Raw genomic sequence first — 22164 nt, forward strand, 5'->3', positions numbered from 1 at the left:
GTCCCATATAGAGTACAGCTGCTGAGTGTTTCACTGTTGCTTATCAGTGGCAATTGCTTTAATCAGCGTTAATTGCTATTTCTCATTTTTATTGTTATTTAAATGATTTGTTAAGAGTTAGTTTTTGACATTTCTTCTGTGATTTTGGCCAAAATGTTCAGCCTTTTTCTCTTTTGGCTGAAAACCAAAAATGCCACTTTCAAGCATTTTCATCTGCAAATTTTTGTTTGGCCAGACTGTCTGTGCATCCCTACTGACAGTCATTTGAAAATCCACAGTTGGTAGCTGACAAATATAACAGTCAGTAAAGCACTGTTTATTAAATTTATATTATATAAAAATCATACAAAATTGTGTCTGCTGATATCGGCTATTACATTTTTTTATCTCCACTAAATTAGTCACGTCCTGGTTTGTGCTCTGTATCTTAGTAGTTAAGCTAAGATATCAATAAAAACAAAAAAAATATATGTCTACCATAATGCCAACTTCTGCTAGCACCCATATGGGATTTCTAGTAGTATGTTAGCACTAAGGAAACATGATTATTTTTGGTCTAGATTAAACACTGACATTTGAAGAAATTCTGTGTTTTATGTGAAACTTGCAACAGACATTAACATATATTTGATTTTGACCCTTTCAGTAAAGAGCCCTGACAGAGAGCCGTGGTGACCATTTTTTATTTCTAACAACTAACTGAAAACTGGTTAGACTGTGGCTCACATTTACAGTCAGTGATGTATCTAGAAGAATTAGAGTGAAGTCCAAAATTGCTCCCCTATTGCAAATCAAAACGTGATTGGTTAATTCCTCTGTCAGTTCCTAATTATGTTACTAGTTAATCTGACAGACCTTTAGTTCAGCTCCTGAAGGCCTGGCAAATGAGAGAGCTAGATTGGCTGTGTCTACCTAGATAGAGAAAAAAAAATCTGATTGGACAATTTTCAATCTTTAATCTTCAACAAAAATTTAGCAATGAAAAATGTAATACAACAAACATGATAATTCTATTAAATAGAAATGAACTAAAAATTAAAGACATGTATTTTTTAATTCCCGGAAATCATTTTGGTTCATGAACATGATGGTTCGCTATTGTAAAAATGATGGTGTTTAAACTTAGACAGTAAGTTAATTTGGCTTTCTTAATATTTTTGATTTTGTTAAACTTGTATTGTAAGTTAACAGCACTTAAGTTGACAGGGACGCAGGTTACTGTAGTGTTAATTTACTATTGAATGTGAAGGCAAATTATTAGTGCAGCCCAGTTACTTATTTTTGGTCCTTTATTTTTACATTGCAGGCCAAGTAACATAATTTGGGTCAAAATACTGCAGACTGAGGCAGACCAGTGCAGGAAAAACTCATTGACTAAATTGCAAGGCACATCACAGTGGCAGTATATAGCCATATAATTGTAGCATTTTTTTTCTGTCCATATTGTGCAGCTTTAATTCCAAGCTAATTTAATTCTAAGTGCAGCGGTATAAATGTGTGTACATGTGCAGAAATATTGGACGAAAGGAAACAGAAAGAGGAGGGCATCGTGATTAATTAGAATCCCCACAGCCAATCAGAATACTTGTCTCATACATTTAAACAACTGCACTGAGTACAATGGCAAAACATGGAAGTGCAGGAAAATGCCAAGACGTTTACGGCAGAGAGCCAAACTGCACAACAAATCAGCAGAACATACTAGAACACGAATGGCTATGAAGGGTGGCTTTGAATCCACATTAACAGTCCTTTATGGAAGCAGCCAATGGAGATCCCAGAGGAAAGGAAAACAGGCATGAAGAGAAACCTTCTTTCATGAAATGTATGAGACTGTACTCTCAGACAAAACCTACTCTAATAAGGTTGATACTTGTTTGGAAAAAAAAGAGAAAAGTTGAACCTATACTTCATCCAGTAAAGCTCATTAGGCTGCGAGGACAAATGACCATAATATCAAACAGCCCTCAGAACTTCAAACACATGAACACACCAATCCAACCAATCAGTTCTCTATCACGTCCACCCAGAGCTGCACATTTTTAGTGCACGTTTTCTTTGCACGTGCTGGAGCCGAGTGTAGACGGCCTCCTCGGGGTTCTTATCTTAATGACTTAAATTTCCCCAAAATCCCAGCTTGTGTCCCCTTATTTCCGTGGAATTCCATTTGCGTCAAGTCTCCCAGTTTTTCTCACAATACCACACTTTACTATTACAAACAGGGCTGTAAAGGATGAGTGATCTGCTTGTGTCTGAGAATGTTAGTACATTATATTTATTATTGTGCATAATATCATTCTGTACTACAACATAATGAGTTTCAAAATGAGTGCATTGCTAAGGATGTGTTGTTAAGAATGTGATTTAAAAGGTGGAGATATTGTGTCTGGAACTAAGCTAACTATCTAACTAGCTGCCGTTAGCTAGAACTAAAAACACTGAAAAGATATTTCTCTGTTCTCAATGTTACCTCAACAAGCTAACATGAGACCAGCTACTGAAGAGACAAAACATCACCATCCTCTGTTGCACTGATTAGATCGAGTGTTAGCATTGTCTGATTAGCTCATCCGAAGGGGCAGCCTCCGTCACTGAAGCAAACCAACCCAAAAATTTCGGAAATTTGTGTTTGTGGTACTAAATATTTAAGCTTCATGCCCCAGTTTGCTGTGTTTGCTGTGATTTTGCCTTCGCCATGGAATAACCAGCTGTTCATTAACTCTTAAATGGGACCTGTTATGCTCATTTTCAATGCTCATAATTGTATTTTTGGGGTCTACAAAAATTAATTTACCTGCTTCAGTTTTCCACATTATTTTTCTCATACTATACATCTCTATTCACCCTCTGTCTGAAACGCTCTGTTAGAGCTCCTGTGTCTTTTAGCCCCGCCGTCTGATGATCTCAGTGTTAACTGATTTGTCAGCTCGCCCAATCTGTTCTGATTGGTCAACCACCAGAGCAGTTCTGCCCCTACGTGTTCCGTCCCTGTCTTGCAGTCTGCACAGACCCTTCTTTCTTGAGCAGCTGTAAACACTGCTGTGGCTGCTTTTCTAATGGCATCGGTTCTGCTGTATCAGTTTGAGCCCAAGTCCGATCCTGAAAGTCAGGTCAGCATCTTCTCGACATGGCTACAAAACTGAACAAACTCTTACTGGTTTCCAGTAGTTGCTATGTGTTGTGTGAGGATGTGCCAAGCTTGCCAGTAGGTGAGCAATAAGGATTGTGTTATGAGATTTCATCATCTTGTAACAAAGGAAAAGGGCTGAAATTCCAAAAAGGCATTTCGGGCAGCTGAAAAAATGGTTTCTGGTTTCTGTGGGAGAGAGTTGCTGCCTCTGGCGGGTACTTTGACTTTTGTAACTTTGTAGACTGTTAACATGCACAAAAAGCTGCATAACACACTAAAGGAAAGAGGAAAAACCTTAAAGCAAAATAGATCCCCTTTAAAGTTACTGGAATATCAAAATTAGTGAGGGCACATCCCTAATATAGATACTACATGTAGTATCACAGTACCAAAACTATACTGTGTCAAAAAATTAAAAACACTCTGTCAGCAGATGAGCACCTGATATTAGATAGAAAATTATTCAAAATGTTTCAGACTTTCAAATTCAGTCTCTTTTTCTATTTAAGCATTAAATAAATCAGATAAGCAGCTAAATAATGCACACATGGCCTCGTTCACCATATTCTGAAGGGAAGATTAACAGTGAGATGAGGCAGTATAGCATTTCATTCATCACAGTGTTTAAACAAATAGTAAGTGGGTTGTACCTAACGTTAATTATTTATCAGTCACAAATCATTACGCTCATATCAAAACCTCCTCTCTCCGCTTTTTCTTTTTTAATCATTACCCCATTTGAAGATGACTGCTGCCCTTTCCATTGTATTATCGCTTCATGATGAGTAGACCAATAAAAATGTCCAAAATGAAAGTAAATAAAAGCATTACCATTTCAGAGATACAGAGTTTTGTTTCGACAGTGATATGTGCAAATAAAACTCTTCACCTGTTCGGTTTTAATATGCAAGTGGACGCATCAAGTCACATTAGCATGCGCAGCTTGGTTTTCCAGTGACACACAATGCAGTTCAAAAACAAAGCCACACGCAACACATTCAATTACTCCACTAGTTACCCTAATTAACAGCTCATTTATTTTAATACATCGTATCATTTTCGCTATATGAAGTCATCTGCGACGTTATTTACATTTGCATATTTGCAACATTTATAATATTTGCAACATGTAGTTCTACTATTAAAGGCTGTAGTCCATCTGTTTCTCTGTATACTTTGATAGCCCTGTTCTTCAAAGGACAGGCCCACCACAGAGCAGGTGTTATTTGGGTGGTGGGTTATTCCCAGCACTGCAGTGACATTAACATGGTGGTGGTGTGTTAGTGTCTGCTGTGCTGGTCTGAGTGGATGAGACACAGCGGTGCTACTGGAGTTTTTAAACACCTCAGTGTCACTGCTGGACTGAGAATAGTCCACCAACCAAAAATGTCCAGCCAATAGTGTCTTGTGGGCAGCGTCCTGTGGCCACTGATGAAGGACTAGAGCAAGACCAACACAAAGTGTGCAGCAACAGATGAGCTATCGTCTCTGACTTTACATCTACAAGGTGGACCAACAAGGTAGGAGTGTCTAATAGAGTGGACAGTGAGTGGACACAGTGTTTAAAAACTCCAGCAGTACTGCTGTGTCTGATCCACTTGTGATAATGTTGTTAACTGTCTGAAAACATTTTAGATTTCTTTTTTTATTGTTAAGCCAGTTATTTTTTTTTCTCTGATTTTATGACAAAGTGCCATCACAGGCCCACTACGGACCACTGGTCCCCCTCAGTATAGGTCCAAGGACCACCAAGGGGTGCTTCATGGCCCACTTGTGGCCCTTGGCCCAGTGGATGAGAAACCCTGGTCTAGGCAGGTTTTCAAAGAATAGTAAGCTGGCTTGCTTGATGTTGTGGTTCAGCTAACTGACAAAATGAAAAACTACCAGCTTTACATTAAGTCACTCTCTTTTCAGTCATCCAGTACACCATCTTATGTTTTATTTTTTTGCCCATTCAAATCCAGCAAAATCTGGATACATTTTAACCTGGAAATTTTAACATGACCACATGATGCATTATCACCTTTTTGATTGTCTGTTTCATGAAACTTGTTGCATGAAATTGAGGCACTTGTTGTGACTGAGTTTCAAGTGAGTTGCAGGATGCTTTATATTATGCAACTCAAGTAAAATCTAGTTTCATGTAAGTATTTTCCAGCCAAATTCCACAGTCTTGATCCATGGTCTGACCAGAGCTGATATTTCCACATGCTGTGGTGGTTTCAGTTCCTGTGGTTTCCGTGCCAAATGAAGCAGGACGTTCTTTTCCATGCTGCTGTAATGAACTCTTCCGATGAGCCTGACGACTCAGATGCCTGAGATAACTTATCAGCCTGGCATAAGTTTAACTGCTGAATCACCCAAACAGTGAGAAAAGTTCATGTATTGTAACGCTGTCAGAATCAGGTGCTCGTCTGAAACATCTCATGATTAGACTGTCAGCAGAGCACAATGCGAGACTGTCTCACTGTGTCCTTCATCGCTGCCATGCAGGAGAACACAGCGCACTGTGTTAACTCTGAGCTTTAACAGGATGAGCAGAAGCTCTTGATGGGTGTTGCAGTGTTCAAACATTAGTGGAAGCTAATATTTATCTCAGCACAATCATGTTCAAGGGCAGCTTCGACTGACTATCCATTCATCACACCCTGTTTTTACTTTGTGTGAAATATGAAGCTCTCCTTTGTGTGTTCTTCAGAACGTCCTTCAGTTCCGTGGTATTTGGTTTGATGTGCATCTTAATGGTATAATCTTTACTCATTGATTCTGTAGGTAGTTGTGATGCGTTCAGGGAGCATATAGAGCCGGAAGAGTTGAGAAGAACTGGACTTTTATCATCCAAAGAAGCAGAAATCAGACATTTGTATTTGTCTCTTCTTTCTAATGCATTCCAAATGATTTTGGAACATTTAGACTGGTCTGTCTATCTGTCTGTCTGTCTGTCAGTCTGTCTGTCTATGTCTCACTCACACTCACTCACTCACTGTTTTTCTCTTTTTTCCGCCTCACTAAAAAAATCTTTTTTATCTTTTAGTCTCTTTTCTTTCTCTTGCTGTCTCTTTCATGCTTTTGGCTCGCTCTATATCTTCTCTCTCTGCCTCTCTTTTATTCTACATCTTCTTGCTTTTGCTCTCTCTCCTTGCTCCTTCTCCTTCTCTCTCTCTCTCTCTCTCCTCTCTCTCTCTCTGTATATACTGTATATCTCTCATTTTTTGTTTCTACTCTCTCATTTTCTCTCTCTTTCACTGTTTCTTTCTGTCTATATGTGTCTCTCATTCTGTGTCTGTTTGTTTCTTTCTCTCTTTGTATCTCTAGATTTCTCTCCTCTCTCTCAGCCTCTCACTTTCTCTTTCTCTCTCTCCTTTCTCTATCTCCTTTTCTCCCTATCCCCTCTCTTTCTTTCTTTCTTTCTTTCTCTCCTTCTCTCTATGACTGTCTCTCTCACTTTTCTTTATTTCTTTCTTTCTCCCTCTTCCCCTCCTCTCTCTCTCCCCTCTCTCTCTCCTACTCAGCCTCTCTCTCTCTCTCTCTCTCTCTCTCTCTCTCTCTCTCTCTTTCTCTCCCTCTCTCTCTCTTTCTCTCCCTCTCTCTCTCTCTTTTTCTCTCTCTCTCTGTCTCTCTCTCTCTTTCTCTCCCTCTCTCTTTCTCTCTCTCTCTCTCTCTTTTTCTCTGTCTCTCTGTCTCTCTGTCTCTCTCTCTCTCTCTCTCCTCACCCTCTCTACACTCTTATAACAGAAGTACTAGGTTCTCATTTGTGTGTGTGTCTGTGTGTCTGTGTGACTGTGCGCGTGCGTTCGTGTGGACCCTCGTGGTTGGGCTGTGTGCCACGCTCCGCAGTGCAGGGAGCGGCCCAGCTGCCAAGATGGAGGGAGCGTGAGAAGATGGATGAAAGGGTTGACAGAAAATGACTGAGCGTGGCGGGAGAAAGATAAGCACCAGACGGAAGACTCCGGGTGTCTGAGAGAGAGAGAGAGGGAGAGAGACTGAGAGTGAGAGTGAGATGAGAGTGAGAAAGAGCAAGGAGAGATAGAGTAAAAGGGAGAAGGCATAGAATAAGAGAGGGAGGCAGTGAGAAAAAGGAGAGAAGAGAGAGAAAAAAGAGACAGAGAGAAAGATATAGAGAGAACCAAAAGGGCGAGAGAGACAGCAAGAGAAAGAAAAGAGACTGAGAGAAAAAAGGTTGAGCGAGACGGATAAGAGGGAAAGGCAAAAGAGAAAAGAGAAGAGAGTAAGAAATGCAGAGAAAGATAGAACAGAGAGACAGAAAAAGAGGAGTGAGAGAAGAAAATAGACTGAGGGAAAGATAGAAAGTGAGAAGGGTGAGAGAAAGAGAAAAGAGAAATAATCTGAGTAAAAGGTGGAGAGAAAAACAGCAGAAATGAAAAGAGAGAATGAGAGGCATAAAGGCATAAAGAGAGGAGAGAGAGACAGAAAAAGATGAGAGAGGGAAAGACAGGGCAAAGAGAAGAAAAGAGAACAAGAAGAGAAGAGAGAAAAACAGAGAAAGTGAGGAGAGAGTGAAAGACAGAAGGAGGGAGTGAGAGAGAAAGAAAAAGAGTGAGGAGGGGGAGAGACAGAAAAAGAGGAGTGAGAAAGAAAAGAGACTGAGAGAAAGATAGAAAGAAAGAGGGACAAGATAGAAAGAAAAAAGAGAAATAATTAGAGTGAAAGCTGGAGAGAAAAAGCAGAAATGAAAAGAGCGAAAGAGAAAGACTTGGAGGGAGAGACAGAAAAAGAAGAGAGGAGAGAAAGACAGAGAAAGAGAGGACAGCATGAAAGACAGAAGGAGGGAGTGAGAGAAAGAGAAAAAGAGTGAGGAGGGAGAGCGAGAGAGAGAGAGAGAGGTGAGATATGAGTGTGAACAGCAGTAGTCTGGCTGTACTGAAGCAGAGCTGGGAGATTGTGTGAGTTGGTTTAGTGGAGAAGCTCCTCTGATGTGAGCCGTCTGTAGAGCTTTGTGGAGGGAGGTGGAGCTCAGACACGTTAGACTTCTGGTAACCCAAGAAATAATGAGGTTCTCCTGCTGTAATGCTCACCTCTCTTTATATATTCAGAAAACGTTTAGGTTCTAAATCCTCGTCCACAGAGATCCACAGTCCACATTTATACTGACTTACTCAGGCTGTAAGTCAGTATAAATAAGTCAGTAATCAGATTTCTCAGTGCATGTGAACTCTTACTCGGATTTCTTTCAGATGTCTCAGTCTGCGCATGCGCGAAAACACACTGTGGTACCAAATAAGTAAGCAGTGATGCCAACACTTTTGGAGCGATGCTTAAATATTGTAGATGATGTATATTCATATTTTCAGATAAAGTGGCGCAATGTTATGTTTTAAAGCTGCACCATTGAGTTTGAGTTTACATTACGTTTACGTCACATCTTCATCTATGAGTTTATTGGCTGGTTGCAAAGCAGAAATCCGATTACTGCCTGAGTCACGTAGACCTGGAGTTTCACGTTATCTGATTACTCAAGTGCATTTGCATTGTAGCCATCATGACCCCTTGTTCCTGTCAGATGTAAAAATAATAAGCAGCACTTCCAATCTCTGCTCATTTTCTGTGCACAAAGGAGAGAAGTTTTTCAGCACACATGACTTATAAACTGCGTGTCTAGGCTCATGCACCAGTTTTGTTCATAACATGCAGACAGAATGCGTCTGAAACTGGCAGAAAAAGCTCAGTAGATTGGGCTGCCTGTCAGGTGTGTCCAGACTTTTGACTGGTGCTGTACCTGTAGATGTTCTTTGCCCAGGACAGGTGAAGTTGTGCATGGGGTCGCTCGGTAGTTAAAGGCACGTTTGGCCGAGAGCTGCACAGTTCCAGTCCGCATTAGCATTATAGCATCCACACAAATCTAGCTTTTAACATGCAGAACGCATTCCAAATTAATCGAGCACTTAAGAAGCCATAGAGTGCTTTATTTGTCGACTGACAGATGAGTTCTCCCAATGCAAATACTCAGAGGAATACATCTATCCATCAGCGAGCCAATTATTCATCCACCCTATCTGGATCATTTAGATGCCATGCACTCCAGTCTGTGAAGGAAATTCCTCAGCAGCTTCTGTCCGGCCTGCTGGCTGTGTTTTGTTTTTTTTGTTTTTTTCTCAGCCCTCATTTGTCATTTCTCTCTATTTAATGTTGAGGTGTCTGTGCAGCTAAAATAGACAAAGCATGGTGGTGTTTAGAATTGTGAAGATGCCAAATTATTATTCCACATCTGTCTAATAAACTCTTGGTATGTATGGTATGTAATTTAGGACTGTTGAGGATCAGTCTTACTTGCGTTTCCCAGTGAATTTTCAACAGCAAAATGACATTAATTTCAGTCTAATTCACCACGATGAGCAATTTTGCATCACATATTTTTGGGGTGAATATATTTTGCAGGCTACATAAAAAAGATTGGCTTAAAATGTTCCTTATATTGCTCAACATTATAAAAGCACAGTGTTTGTGGCTAATGCTCTAGCCACAAGCTAATGTTAGCCCCAAGCTAAGACACTAGCCACAAGATAGCTTGCTAGTTATGATACAGTGATACGATACACTGCGATACGTTTCAATACAATATGTTGTGTTGTATTGTTACATCCCTAATGTGTTTACACAGTGGTGCTTGAAAGTTTGTGAGTGCTTTAGAATTTTCTATATTTCTGCGTAAATTTGACCTAAAACTTCATTAGATTTTCACATAAGTCCTAAAAGTAGATAAAGAAAAACAAATTAAAGAAATGAGACAAAAATATTAGACTTGGTCATTTATTTATTGACGGAAATGATCCAATATTACATATACGTGAGTGGCAAAAGTATGTGACCCTTTAGGATTAGCAGATAATTGAAGGTGAAATTAGTAATTTCAATCAATGGGATGGCATTCAGGTGTGAGTGACCACCCTGTTTTATTTACAGAACAGGCATCTATCACAGTCTGATCTTCACAACACGTTTGTGGAAGTGTATCATTGCACGAACAAAGGAGATTTCTGAGGACCTCAGAAGAAGAGTTGTTGATGCTCATCAGGCTGGAAAAGGTTACAAAACCATCATTAAAGAGTTTGGACTTCACCAACCCACAGTCCACAGAGAGACTGTGTACAAATGGAGGAAATTCAAGACCACTGTTCCCCAGGAGTGGTCGACCAACAAAGACTACACCAAGAGCAAGGTGGGTAATAGTCCGTGAGGTCACAAAGAAACCCGGGGAAACTTCTAAGCAGCTAAAGGCCTGTTTCACAGTAGCTAATGTTAATGTTCATCATCAGGAGAACACTGAACAACAATGGTATGCATGGCAGGGTTGCAAGAAGTAAGCCGCTGCTCTCCAAAAAGAACATTGCTGCTTGTCTGCAGTTTGCTAAAGATCACATGGACATGCCAGAAGCCTATTGGAACAATATTTTGGATGAGACCAAATTAGATCATTTTGGTTTAAATGAGAAGCATTATGTTTGGAAAATGCTGCACTACAGCATAAAAACCTTATTCCATCTGTGAAACATGGTGGTGGTAACATCATGGTTTGGGCCTGTTTTGCTGCATCTGGGCCAGGACGGCTCGCCATCATTGATGGAACAATGAACTCTGAATTACACAAGCAAATTCTAAAGGAAATTGTCAGGACATCTGTCTGTGAGCTGAAACTCAAGAGAACGTGGGTCATGCAGCAAGACAACGACCCTAAGCACACAAGTCGTTCCAAGAATGGTTAAAGAAGAGTAGAGTTAATGTTTTGGAATGGCCAAGTCAAAGTCCTGACCTAAATCCTATAGAAATGTTGTGGAAGGACCTGAAGCAAGCAGTTCATGAGAGGAAATCCACCAACATAACAGAGTTGAAGCTGTTTTGTTAGGAGGAATGGGCTAAAATTCCAACAAGCCGATGTGCAGGACTAAATAACCGTTACCAGCTGCACAAGAGAGTCACACCAGATACTGAAATCAAAGGTTCACATACTTTTGCCACTCACATATATGTAATATTGGATCATTTTCCTCAAGAAACAAATGACTAAGTTTAATATTTTTTGTCTTATTTGTTTTAATTTGGTTCTCTTTAAAGTCCTTTAGGACTTGTGTGAAATCTGCTGAGGTTTTAGATCAAATTTACACAGAAATATAGAAAATTCTAAAGGGTTCACAAACTTTCAGGCACCACTGTATATACACATACTAACCTTCACAGCTTAATCAATACCTCAGAGGCTGCCCTTACCACAACAGCAGCAGTGCCTTTTACCGCTTAGTGGTAAACGCTAATGGACAAATGTCACTTTGTAATGATACAGCATGCCAATGGCACTCTGTTGCGCTGAGTGGAGGTAGTAGTGCCACTGGATCTATATATGCTAATGCTCCTGCTAATGTGCTCCCAAGGTCCTCATGTTAAAGACCTACTAATATCTCCCGCTCCCCTTAGCATCACTGCTGCATATCCGGACCTTATCGATTTGCTATAAATTGCTGGTTCCATGGGTGCAGGAAATGGGCACCGTGAGCCATTACGACATTAGGTGTGCACACTGTTTGATATTTCATCAATAATTAATTTGGTAGAATGATACTGTAATATTCATGTTACGTTTGGGTGTTGGTGGCATGGAACTTTAGATGTATGTTCAGTTTTAAACCCACAGTGTAAGAAACCAACTGTGGACATGGACCCGTTTTTCAGACATCCTGTACACCAAGGTCTTGACTTATTTAAAGTAATGGTTCGGCATGAAATCGAGTGGACAAAGTTGTCCTCGTGTCCTGGTTGTCGTTGAGCAGACAAGACATGTTCGGTGTCTGAAGAGTGCTTTTTAAGTATTGCACTGGCTAATGTAGCTAATGTAGCTAATGTAATGGAAGCTTACGGGAAGCGTAAACGTGGCTCAAACTGCAGAGTTGTTAGGTAACATGAAACACACTGTGGTTTATGACACAGTTTGAGGCAAGTTTTTTGGACATTTCTAGTTAATGTACAGTAGTGTACAAAAGTTCATTTCCAGGCAACATGGGCCTTTAAGTACAAGTATGCAATTAACAGCATCAAGATAAAAGCAGAAAACATATATTTTTAACAGAAAATTACACAGACTCTCAACAACTGAAAATAATATCATTAAGTATTTACTGTATCCACACTTTGTCTTTATTACAGCTTCCATTCTTTTTCAGGGGACTTGCTTTTAGTTTTTCAAAGAAATCTGCAGGGATGTTTTTCTACACCTCCAAAGTTCAGTCTTGGGCCCAATCTCATTTCACCCCTCGCCCCTACCACTTGGCCCTTAGCCCTCCATTTTGCATGTTCGCGCCTAGGCGTAGGATGTCCCAATTTTGGTTGAGATAGAGGATTAGGGCGAAGTGTTTAGGGCTCTCCAAACGGAGGTTTTTCAGAGGCACACTCCAAACGAAGCATTATGAAAAAAACCTCTGTTACATCTGTTACTTGTTAGCTGCATTAGCCTTGTAGCTCCAGTGCAAAACTAGATTAAAAAAGCAGCTACATTCGGCAAAAGTGGGGGAAAGTTTAGTCAACTTTATTTATAGTATTTAAAACATATATTTTCCTTTGAAATGTCTTTATATTTCAGGAAAGTTGATAGATGATAGTTTGATCTATTTCAAGAAGTCAGCCCTGCGTGTGACAGACCTTGGCCTGGAAAGTGTGTGTTTATGCAGAGAAAGGTTCCTGATGGCATGCTGTGAGTGTATTTGTAGCTGTGACTGATGTGGGCTGCTGCACAGAGGCCTCGGCCATCTGTAGGTGAGATCTGGCGGACGTCAGCTTTGGAGCAGCACTTTAGAGCTCAGGTGGTCAGCATCGCTCAACGAGAGCTGGCCTCCTGTCTGCGCCACTCACGCAGAGACTTTTTTTGCAACCGAGTTAAAGTTTGAGGCATCGTGCTGTGGAGGAATCGTGCTGAGGGCAGAGAGTTAACCCTTTAAACTCTAAGGACCCATGTTCAAGCCGCACTTCAGTTCTTCATTGTCGTAACTACATAACTTACACATAGGTTTTATGGTAGTTATTGAATAATTCATAATAGTTCATCTTGAATAAACCAAAACAAACCTACATCCTTGAAAATGTCCTGTTCTTAGAAGTAGTTACCTAGAAGAACCTCTTATGTTACCTTCTGATCCAGTGGTTTCATTGAATTCTCTAAAAGGGCATTCCAGCCTAAACTAGAGTTTAATGTTATTTGTCATGGTATGTAATGTTTTAGAATGTATGTATATGCAGCGTTAGGCCACTCAAATTGACAGCATTCATGATTTTATATCAGTTTTATGTTTTTCACTACAATACCCAGAATGCATTAAACAAGTACAGCATACAATTATTGCAAATCCCTGTGGTGTCAACCCATCTTAACTGCTAGCCTGATCTATATGCTAACATATACAACCAGGCCAGCATTAGCATTAGTTATACAATTGCTATGAGAGATTCAACATCCTAACAGTAATGTTAGCTAGCTAGCCAAAAACCCAAACAGCCCCCCTTCCACCTTCAAGACACGTCATCAGAAGGAGGTTTTCCTAGTTTTTAAACTGGAAAATTGCACTATAGTACAGAAGTCCGGAGAGGCCATGAGGTAGTTATAATTTTCTGGATTGTTATATTGAGATAACAAGTTAACTATCTTGTGACTTTAAGATAAAGTTGTTGTCTTGAGATAACGTGTTAACTGTCTTGTGATCTCAAGAAAACAAAGTTGTTGTCTTACGACAACAAGTTAACTGTCTTGTGATGCCAAGATAAAGTTGTTTTCTTGAGATAACAAGTTAACTGTCTTGTGATCTCAAGATAAAGTTCTTATCTTGAGATAATGAGCTAACTGTCTTGTGATCTCAGGATAAAGTTGTTTTCTTGAGATAATGAGTTAACTGTCTTGTTATCTCAAGATAAAGTTCTTATCTTGAGATAACAAGTTAACTGTCTTGTGATCTCAAGATAAAGCTGTTGTCTTGAGATAACGAGTTAACTGTCTTGTAATCTCAAGATAAAGTTGTCTTGAGATAACAAGTTAACTATCTTGTGATTTCAGGATAAAAGTTGTCTTGAGATAACAAGTTAACTATCTTGTCATCTCAAGATAGTTGTTTTCTTGAGATAATAAGTTAACTATCTTGTTATCTCAAGATAAAGTTCTTATCTTGAGATAACAAGCTAACTATCTTGTGATCTCAAGATAAAGCTGTTGTCTTGAGATAACGAGTTAACTTTCTTGTGATCTTAAGATAAAGTTGTCTTGAGATAACGAGTTAACTATCTTGTGATTTCAAGATAAAAGTTGTCTTGAGATAACAAGCTAACTCTCTTGTCGTCACAAGATAAAGTTGTAGTCTTGAGATAACAAGCTAACTATCTTGTCATCTCAAGATATAGTTGTTGTCTTGAGATAACGAGTTAACTCTTATGATCTCAAGATAACCAAGTTGCTATCTTGAGATCGCAAGGCAATTAACTAAGATAACAATCTGGAAAATTGTAACAACAGCTCAAGGCCTCTCTGGAGTTCCATACTATAGAGACTATGGCAGCACCACTTCAGTTCGAGTAGACATGTTTACAGCAGATGCAGCAACGGTTACATTTTTCATTTTGGTGGGGCGTCCCTTTAAAGAGGCCTCCACTGAACAGTTCTTTTTGGAACCAGAAGTGGTTCTTCTATAACAGCAGTCCAAAGATTTTGGACTTTATTTTCCCAAACTGATGATTCCTAAAATGCTGTCAGCTTCAAATACTCCAAACTACAAAAACTCCCTTTTAAAGACTGTGTGCCTTGAATCTCGAATTAAGGAAGTAAGTTTATTCTCTAGCATCACTGAACTTGTGAAACGTACAAAATTAGACACTTTATAAGGTGAAGAAGGGATATCAGACTTCGGTCTGAAGCGAGAGAGTGGAGCATACAGACAGAGATGAATTATATAATGTTTCTTAAACAACGCAGACGTATCCAGGTGCAGCGCAGGAGAGGAATGGGCCGTATTAGAGGGAGCAGAGTGTGAAGCACGTTTTTACAGGCAAATGGAATGATGTATAGTGTTATTATGTGAAGAGGAGCATGGAGTATATCTCTATTATGGGAACAGTGCCTAGAAAAAGATGTGTGCACCCCTATACAGTGTTTAGCTGATGAGAGGATGGAGAGGGCTATTTGCTTTGAGAGGGAAAGAAAATGACAAAAACGTATCCTTTTTCCCTTGAAAACAGGCGTATTCGAATATCCATGTTCATTTTTACACTTATATAAAACTCTTGCATAAGATCATGTGTCATATGTTTAATAAAACTTTTTTCGACAAGCAACTTGCAAAAAGTTCATACAAACTGCCGAAAAAGTAATACAAATTTATATCTGGCTACCCGAGTGATTGTAACATCAATATAAGTTTAGAGTTTTGTTCAGTGTTTTGTGTTTGTTTTTAAGGTTGTGTACAGTTTGATCTCATCGCTGTGACGGGCCTCTATCCCCATCTTGCTCATTGACTCTTATGGCACTAGATACATTTTCATTTTCTGCTCTTGGTAGTATTTTCTGGCATGAAATATTCATTCACTGTCCATCAGGATTTTTGTTCATTCTTGAGTTTGAAAGGCTTCACTTTTCAGACACTTTAAATGGACGTTATGCCATCAATAAAACATGCTGTTGTGCATTACAGAAATCTCAGAGGAAAGTTCTCTTTTTACTGACTTACTGGAGATATTTAGAAAAGCCTGCACTTCTAAATAAAAATGAAAATGCTTTGTTTTTCTACTCTTAGCAAAAATTCCATTATAAGTAGTGCCTTGAATTATGCACACTGAAGAGTGAGTTTCCATACTGTATTCTGCTTGTTATACTAATCCGAAAGTGATTTTCATGCAACATGAATAAAAAAGCATTTTGTTTGAGATGACAGGTATTGTATTTACAATATTATATGATGTGCATTTTTTATGGACTTCTACTTGTTTGTGTTGATTTAGATCAGTATAGTTCTCAGTGTACACCTAGTTGGTGATTCAGAGGGTTTTTCTACACAGTATTTCTACAGTGACACATATATTTATATTGTCTTCAATAAACAAATAATAATACTGGATGAGTTAATGCTGACTGACTCAGGTTGTAAAATGTGTGTGGGTTTGTATGTGTGTGTATATATAATCTCGCTGCTGTTATTCTCCAAAATGGTAACTTTACAGGAGGAAGAAAAAACATACTTTACTTTTCATGTAAGTCAATGGAATCAGACTTTTTTCCAAGTCATTTTGGGCCTTTTCTTTTGGTCCAATCATCATGAAATTTACACACAATGTAAAGGACAACAGGCATTTCAAAGTGTGCCAAAAACTGAAAAACAACAAAAATGGATATACAAGATTTAAAAATGATTATTAATTGAAATTAATGAATTACTCATTAAACACTTGCCAAATCATTTCAAAACATTTCAAGCTTGCAGGCTCTAGGTGATCGTTTTATAATTTGAGACTGTTTTGTAGGTTCATTTTTTCATTTTTCAATAGTTTATTGAAATTGTTGCTTCACTTTCCACAGCCTTAATCCAGAGCAGTCAGTTTCATGGTAATTCCTACCAAAGTGTACTTTTTGGTCTGTTACGGATGATAGTTCACTCTCTCCTGCCAAACAGCTTGCAGTAACCTTTGTCTGAACTGTGGTAATTTTCTCTAATCTAGCTCTCTCACCTTGGCTCCCGGCTCTAATCACCTCACTCAGAGCGAGAGCGCCGCTTAAACGAACCGGCTTACAGGGTCATTAGGAATAGGTAAATTATTCATTACAAAATGTGCAATCCCAGTGGAGCGTTAAGCACTGGGCTTCCAATGCTGCTCGGAAAAGGGCAGCGCAGGAGTTTCTATTCTAAAGATTGACTGCAGGCAGTGTGGATCTCATGAAGGGCATTAATATCAAGAGTCCTGTGTTTACCTCTCTCTCCCCCCCTCTCTCTCTCTCAGTGATACATGTTAAGAATGTTCGATAAACCAGTAGGATAGTGGATTTCCAGCTGTGTCCAGATTCCAGCATGGAAATGAAGGTGTAAGTTATTCTTCAAGAATGCTCGCTTCATGAAAACTTGAGTTAGCTGTCCTTATTATTAGCAGGACACAAAACAGTTCAGCAAGTTCAAGCCCTGCTGTTTCTCACTGATATCTGTGAGGCTTAATTCCTCAACGGCAGAATAATATGACCACTCTGAACAGAGGAGTCAGAGGGGATAATTGTATGACACCCAGGGGTTCTGCTACTAAGGGATTACTGAAACGTTTCAGTGGTTTTATTTTTGAAGGGCCCATATCCTGGAAGACCTAATTTTCCTCCCTTTTTTTAAGTATAAGTGTTTGATGTGGGGTGTAAACACTGTTAAAGTTTCAAAGCACACAGTTCCCTCCCCTACAGTCCATATATGCAGACTAAGCTGCAGAAGCAGCCTGATTTGAATAGTTTACACAAATCCACCTATTCAGCCTACAGTCGCTTAGCCCCGCCCATTCACACAGAAGTTATAAGGAGTGCTTCAGCCTGGACTGTGTCTTGAATGAGGTGCAATACAGGCAATCAAATTAGAGCTTATTTGCATGTATTAGTCTTAAAGGCATAGTAACAAAAACAGTCATTCTAAGGGATGAAGAGAGGATGGAAATGATCCTGTTAAAAATGCATTATGACTGTTTTTTGGTGTATAAAACTACATAAATGTCATAAGTGTCCCCTCCCTTGGTCTTGGCTTTCAGCTCTGGGTACCAGTCAATTTGGGCCCATAATAAAGTCTTGTCACTACTGCAATACTAAGAAATGCTGTATATCACAGTATGATTGTTTTGGATATATGAGAGGTGTCCACACTAATGTTTTAAATCATATACAGTACTGTGAAAAAGCAGAGACCCTTCATTTGTTTAATTTACAGTGAAAACAGCCATTAAGTACAAGTTATTTTTCAGCATCAGGAAAAACAACAGAAAACCCATTTAACAGAAAGTTACACACTTCAATAATTAAATATATGCATTTTTCAGTATTTGGTATGTCCACTCTTTGCTGTTATTACAGCTTTTTTAGGAGACTTGGTTTCAGTTGTTCAAAGAAATAAAGAGGGATATTTTTACACACCTCCAAAGTTCAGTCTTAGAAGTTGGTTGAATTTTCTGCTTCTCACCATCCAAGTAATCCCAAACACACTCTGAGAACACCAGCAGTTTCTTTGTTTGATTTGCTTCTTTTTGTCTGTTTCCTTCTTCTTGACGGCTACACATCCTTTCAGACTCATAGCACTGAGTTGTCTTCTCACAGTGGAAGGATGGACAGAAACACCTGTGGATTTTTCAGATCTGAAGCAGCTTGATTTTCTCCTCTCTCTCAAAGACAAAAGCTGTTTATCTGATGGGGACAGTTTTGTTGGTCAACCAGGTCTTGCATGGTTGTTAGGAGTCCCATTTTCTTGAACTCTAGTTTTGGGAAGTCCTGTTTATCCATGTATTTTCTTTTGACTTTCTCTTCATACAGATGGATGATCTTATATCTGATCTCCTCAGAAATCTCTCCTGAAAATGAATAACTTGTACTTAATGGTTGTTTTGCCTGGAAATGGAATACATTTTTGCACAGTACTGTACTGCACCCTTCCTCAAAAATCGTAATTTTTACTTATTATTTATTTCTTTTTTGTGATTCATCTATGTAGCTACATTGGCTGCCTCAAATACTGTGTTATTATTGTAATCCATTTATGCACTTAAGCGTAAAACTCCATATTTGACCAACCTTGTATCACCTTAAGTAAGAAAAAATCAGAATGAATGGTTCTAATACCATCAAAGAGCTTCTCTATTTACATATTTCCAGCTCCTAAGTGGTTCTGATGATTTAAATGCTAGTATATCTTCATGTACTCACAGTGCGGCATATTAATGACTAGAACATGTGGTTATGAAATTAATAGTAAGTAGATTAATAGTCTGTAGATGAGGCCAGTGTTCGCCAGTCTGCCTCGTTCTTCAAGAGTGTGCTCGCTCATAGACTGCAGATTTTTTCAGTCTGTTAGGGAGCTGTGGTTTATTCCCCAGACCGCATAGCCTTATGGTATTTTTGTTTATGCTTATGGTATGATGAACTGCTGAGTAGCAGATTTCTGACAGATTTTATTAAGGCATGTGCTAAAGCTAAAGCAATGCAAATGATTTAAAGGGCCCATATCCTACATTTTCTTGTATTTAGTTATTTTCCTCTTGAGGCCCACTTAGGTTGTGTTTGTGTGTATATGTACCAAAAATCATTTTTGCATGACCATTTTATCCCTTAGAAATATATGGGCTGTTTTTGTTTCTGTACCTTTAAAGGGTGCATATCATTTTCCTTGCTTTTTACATAAAATAAGAGTTTGGTGTAGGTTGTACACATTGTTGAAGCTTAAAATCATGCTGTTGACTCCCCAGTCCATACTGCCTGTATACAGCAATTAAGTTGCAAAAACAGCACATTTTGAATTATTGTTTTCTGATGTCTCAAAAACAGTGTATTTACAAACATACATCTACTCAGTCTACAGCAGTTTAGCCCTACCCATTCACACTGAAGTTATAAGGAGTGTTTCAGCCTGGATTTCTTTTTGTCTGAGGCATTATACAGGGCAACCATTCAGAACAGAGCTCAATTATGTATTAGTCTTTAAGGTGTAGTAGCTAAAGCAGCCTGTTTAATGGTAAGGGATAAAGAGACGTTGGAAAATATGCATGTAAAATTAATTATGTCTGTTTTTGATGCATAAACCCACATAACTGCTTAAGTTAAACAAATACACTAAACATGCAGGCTTTGGGCCCTTTAAAAATGATCTATGTAAATGACCTCTGTTCTAATTGGCTGCCCTGTATGGTGACTGATTTCAAAACGTAGTCCAGGCTAAAACATGTCATATCACTTCAACATTAGTAAGCAGGGCTAAACTGCTATAACCTGTAGAGGTGGATGTATTTGAATGTGTTGTGACGTCACAAAAACTGTCAATTCAAAATGGGCCGTTTTTGCAGCTTAGTTTACGTATATGAAAATTGACTGGGTCGAGTGGAGAGTGAATGGTATGCTTGCAAAAAAGCAAAGAAAGGTGGGTTTTAATTCTGTAGGTCCTTTAAGTTTGATATGCACACAGTAAGATACCAACATTTTTATTCACACCAGACGTTTTTTTCCCTCTGATTCAGGTCAGCTTTAGTTGTGTGCTTGATGATGTTATGGAATGGTATCAGGAGTCGTTTAAGGCAACACTCAGTAGTTCAATGTGGGTAGAAACACCACAAGCCAGCACCACTTACCAAGGAAAGAGCCTGAACTGGAAATGTTTCCTGCGCCACACTGCCTTTTTGACTCGTTCCCCTGCCCTGCCCATGCTCAATGTGATCTCTGACAGATGAGAGCTGGAGCCGCTGAGCTGTGCCCGTAATGGGTGACCCACCTCAGCAGGGTCACGGTTGGAAGGCGAGTCCAGTTTCAGCGTGTTCCTGCTGACCTATCCACTACCTGCTGCTCTAATGACTCATATTTTAGCTCCCGTGTCTGTGACAAATGGCTGAGCTCTAAAAGCCCTGTCCGTGGTGCTGAAACCCCTCCGATGATATATAGCTACGTCGGCCTGATAAATCCCCCGCATCATTCGCATTGTGACGGCGATTCATCACCTGTGGGAGTTTAGCGTTTGGGAATTCATATTGGATTTTTAATGAAAAAGAATATAATGCAATTCAAAGTCAATCAGTTTTGTGATTCTCCCTCCCCCCCCTTGCAACTCCCTCCTACCTCCTCCACTATTGTACATCCCCAATCATCAGCCAGGCATGCCACTGTGAATAACGCCACAACAATGGGAGCAGTGTTAAAACCACCGCCTTCAAGGGCACCCACTGTAATTGTGTTGTACACTAAAAGCTGTTTATCCCATGTGGTGTTAAAATGGTGGTGGGCAAATATCTGTGATGAGTTTTTCAGGCAAGCATGGAATTTCTGGCAGGCTACTGAATCTGTGTTTTAAAAGGGGCCAGTACTTGGTTGTTCCAGAGTGCATAAGTTTGTTCTGAAGTTTGTGCAGAAAGTCTTATGAGTCCTTATTTAACACTTATTAGTTTCAAACTATCCTTTTACTAAATTTGGTTGCACCAATGCATAAGTCATGTCAAAAACTAACTAATGTGTACCGCAACAAATGCTAAACAGAGTCACTTTATCATCATGATAACATGTAACTTTTTGCATAATTAAACTGTTAAGATACAAACAAAGTCATTCAGAGTGGTTTAATGAAAAATTCACAATTTTTGAGAAACTTGTAGTCACGGTGCTGGTGTAAGAACCAGATGTCTGAAGAATTTAATGGCTCTAAAAGCTTCTCACAGACAGTTCTAACAAGAAATAGTTATGAATATGCTGCCTGATGCCTCAGACATTAATAATGGCAGCTTTTACACACATGTGTGCATGCTGTGCTGTAAGAACACTTGCGCAATATAGCTGTCACTTTACATAACTATGCCAAAGCTATGATGCAGCCTGGATTGTCTGCTTGAGAGACGCTGTTTCACGGCTACGAGTCTTTCTGGACTGGGGACCTGATCGATGTGATATCACAGCCTGGGTTTGGTGCTGCTTGGTTGACGCTGCACTGCAGTAGTGGGGCTACCTGGACCAGTGGTTTTCAGCTGCATGAGCAGCACTATGCCACATATACGAGGCCTCTCAGTCTGGCTGCCTAAGTGACGCTACATCAATGACAGCAATGTTGCCGTCTGGGCCGGCCACTTGGGTGACGCTGCTATGAGGCTGCCTGGACTGACGGTGTTCGGCTGCAGGAAAATGCTTCCCCTTCATGGCCAATTTTCGGCCTTCGAGGCTCCCTGGGCCGGCCTCCTGTGTGAGGCACCGTGGTTGCGGTGTGAGACTTTCCCCACGGCTAAAGACTCCTCCCGGGCCTCCTAAATGACTTTATACCATGGTCAGTAAAGTCTTCCCTGCTAACTGTGGGAACCGTGGA

General features: G+C 39.6%; 1 protein-coding gene across 2 annotated transcripts in view; it reads left to right on the forward strand.

Moving 5' to 3' along the window:
• The window catches only part of immp2l (inner mitochondrial membrane peptidase subunit 2), a 146117-nt gene that overhangs the window by 93600 nt on the left and 30353 nt on the right, over nt 1–22164 (forward strand). The window lies entirely within an intron of this gene.

The sequence above is a fragment of the Colossoma macropomum genome, unplaced genomic scaffold (assembly GCF_904425465.1).
Source record: "Colossoma macropomum unplaced genomic scaffold, Colossoma_macropomum, whole genome shotgun sequence".
Classification (NCBI taxonomy): Eukaryota; Metazoa; Chordata; class Actinopteri; order Characiformes; family Serrasalmidae; genus Colossoma; species Colossoma macropomum.